Here is a 3,697-nt window from a genome sequence, read left to right as displayed (position 1 = left end):
GGTTCTGTAAGAAGTTGGCTCTGCTTGAATGAGTCTGGTTGAGTGTTTCCTACTCTGACCACAAGAGGGAGCCCTATGCTCCCCCATCACATTTTAACCCATGAATATTAGATGCCTGTTTGTGTTTGGTTTTACCTAATGCTTGACTTTGCCCTCTCCTTTGGTGTTCATATCAATATGGACGTGTTCCCAGTACTGTCAGTCAGATGTGTAGAGTGGGTGATTTTTATTTTTTATTTTTTCCTCTTTCCTCAGTCAGTCCTCATAGGAAGGTACGTTAAGTCATTGATATGGTACAAGATCATCGTGTGTGTGTGTGTGTGTGTGTGTTGTTTGTTCCATTGCTGCTCTCTTTGTTGGCATTTGCTGCTCTCTTCAGGTGATGTAGTAACAAAGTGAATGGGTAACAAAGTGAAGGGTGTGTGTCTTGGCGATATTTTACTTCAGCAATGTACACACAACGTTCATGAATGTCAGTCATGATTTATATCCGTTAAGCTTGCGTAGCAACAACCTTAGCAGCTCCAGTAACGGGTTATTTCGCTGGGTTGTCGCACCCTCGGCGTGGCCGAGTGGAACGGAGTGGAGTGTAGTGGTGCACTGAAGGATGCCCTCTGCAGGAGCCTTACGCCCTACCTGTGTGCTTGCAGCACCTCTGATGCCAATCTGTACCTGTGCCATACTTCTGTTGGAATCACTTCATATTTCACATGAGTGTGTGTGTGTGTGAGAGAGAGAGAGAGAGAGAAAGAGAAAGAGTGTGAGTGAGTTTCTATCTTTTAAAAGCCTTTTTTTTTGCTCTGTGTGTCTGTGTGCGGACTTCTCAGCTCGGTTTTCAGATGCTCATCGTGTCGCAGTGCGCCATGCCTTGTATCAACAGTTGAAATGTACCAGCTTGTCTGTGTCAGTGTGGATTCACTTCCGTGTCTTTGGGTTCAGAGGGAGAAGCCAAAGGACCCGTAGGGGTGGGTATTGGGGTGGGGGTACTGATATGTTGAAACCTGTAAAGTGGGGTTCTAAACTGTTGGTCATTCTGGACTGGTCTTCAGCATCGAGCTCTGAAACCTCCCTCCGCTGAAGACGACTTGTTGAAATGAATTATATGAATTACTGGGACTTCGCTCATCCGCAATGTCTTGTTAATATGAAGATGATAAATTTAAATCTATTGACAGTTTCTGTGAACAGGAGACTAATAGGGAGTAATGAGAATGAATAACATGTTCACCTGCAGAGTACAAAGTCATGGAGAGCAGCAGATTTGCCTTGGTTTTGATTATGTACATTTTCTTCTTTTTTTTTCATTTGTCAACAAATAAAGACTAATGTTATTTATTAATTGTCCATGATGTACACCAACCCAGAAAAAAAGCATATAGTCATTTTAATTTTGAAATTTATACATCTGTTATTAAAGCAATTTTTAATAAATGTATAGGGTGATTTGCTCTTGCTTTATGTTCATGGATCACACACACATAAGCTCCTCCCTCTTCCCAGCATCCACCTCTCCGTGGTGTAGGTCTTGTCCTGATCTCAACTTCAGGACCAGCAGCACCTTCCACTGTAGTTATGGCGATCTGTTTCCACGGTTTCATTTTAAACAGCAGGCCTCTGTGATGCCCCTAACCCAGACGGAATCCCTATGGAGGCGTTCTAGAACCACAATAACATCCGTTCCGCGAAATAAATCACTTCAATTTGTCTCCATATTTTTACTCCATCCCCGCTCTCTCTTGAAACTTTGTGCTTGTTTGGCATGCCTGAGTGTGTGTGTGCGGCTGCAGAAGTACCTACTGAAGATTGCTGAAAAGGTGGAATAGATTGTAGAATAGCCAAAGAAGATGTAGAATTGTTATAAAACCTTTAAAATCTCTAAACAATCCTGAAGTAGGGCAGTTCATCACAGTTCATCATTGCAACTGGATTGATGAAGGTCACTTACCCTGCTTAGGCTACATTGTATTTGGGAAAACAAAAGATTATCAGCATAATGTTATTTATTTGGCCCTTTATTTTATGTATTTATAAACAAAAACATCTCACAGTTCCATGTCATTAACAGCTATCAAAAACAAAGGTCATTTTTGGATGGATGGATTTTGTGAATGTTTCTTCTTCTACATCAGATTTTAGTCATCTTTAGTTCATGTAATACTTTATTGTCACTGCTCAAATTATAACAGTAGTCTGAACGTTATTGTTAATGCAATAAATTAAGTAACAGAAGCCTAGTCTGAAACGAAATGCTGTTTTACATCTAACCAGTGGTGCAAATAACTGATATGTCCAAATGGGTTCGATGAAATGCGCTAGACTGAAACCGATAATATTTTAACGGGCCAAAGTTGAAGAGAGCTTTGTCCGTTATTGTTAGTGCAAATATAGGTTGATTCATGTTCCTTGCATTGTTTAACTGAGGTCCACGCTAGTCTGGCTTTCACTGACCAAGCTCAATCTTTAAGAAATCAAAATAAATAGCTGGAGCAGATCAGGCTGGGTTCACCCAGCCTAGTCCATAGGCACCCGATATTGTTTAATTTTCCGAATACATATACACGCCTGGCTATTCTAAATGCAAAATGCATCAGGAGCAGGACAAACGGTAACCAACAAACTAGATCCTAATAGAAAGTTGTTAGCTTCCCTAAGTTACAGGTAGGATTATATAGGCCTATTGACAACATAAACTGTCAATAGGCTATGCTGGCTACACAAATAAAATCTCCTTTGAAACCAATGGCTTACGCCTTACAGTAATGCTTTGACTTAAACTGTCAAGTATCGTACAAAAGTTGTACAATATTCACGTAGCTCCATGAGTCATGAAAAGCTAATGAAGAAAGCTACTTCTAAATGGGACCCACTACACAGTAGCTTAAGGTGTTTTGCTGGGGTTAAGCCATAATGAAATGTGGGAGCAGTCATTGTTTGATACTTCACACACACGTGCTTTTAATTTTACAGACTACAACTACCGTTGCAATCAAAGCACATCGATTCCTCTCACACCCTGCACGCTTAAAACAAAATAAACAGAAGCGTCTCAGTCTCACGCATGTATAGGCAAAACTGTATCAGACCCGGTGTATAGCGTTGGTAAAATCTTCCATTGCACAGAATGATTTTGTAACGCGTGCAATAAATGACAGTCGAAAGATACAAACAGTGCTGCTATACATTTGCTTAGTATAACCCGCATTTATAGTTTCTACAAATGCAATAATAAATCAAATACCTCCATCACTCCAACCAAGCCTTCGCGGTAACATTACCTAGGTCCTTATTGATATTACAAGATTAACGACCTGCAGTAAAACCAAGCATGTCCGATAAACATCCTCAGATTTATTTCGCTTCAAGAAGAAATGGGAATTACACTTCATGTGAACATTCGCCCTATCCTTATTAGATGTTGGCTGCGGTAAATTACAGTCCTTGTATGAAGCGTCCATTGTTTTTTCCAACCCACTTTTTAACTTCCAACAAAATTACGCCTCACTGCAACGATCGCGCATCTAGTGGACAAACGACTACTTCCAATACTGAAAATGCAGCCATGATGATGATGATGATGATGAATATTTATTTTGGCTTTCTTTTTTTAATCCTACTGATTTTCATTTTTTTTTTACCGGGGCAAATCACAAATGAGTGATTATGAGCCGGGTTGATGTGGGCCCTTGAGACCAACATA

The sequence above is a fragment of the Alosa alosa genome, chromosome 16, assembly GCF_017589495.1.
Source record: "Alosa alosa isolate M-15738 ecotype Scorff River chromosome 16, AALO_Geno_1.1, whole genome shotgun sequence".
Taxonomy (NCBI): Eukaryota; Metazoa; Chordata; class Actinopteri; order Clupeiformes; family Clupeidae; genus Alosa; species Alosa alosa.
Note: the sequence above shows the minus strand (reverse complement) of the source record.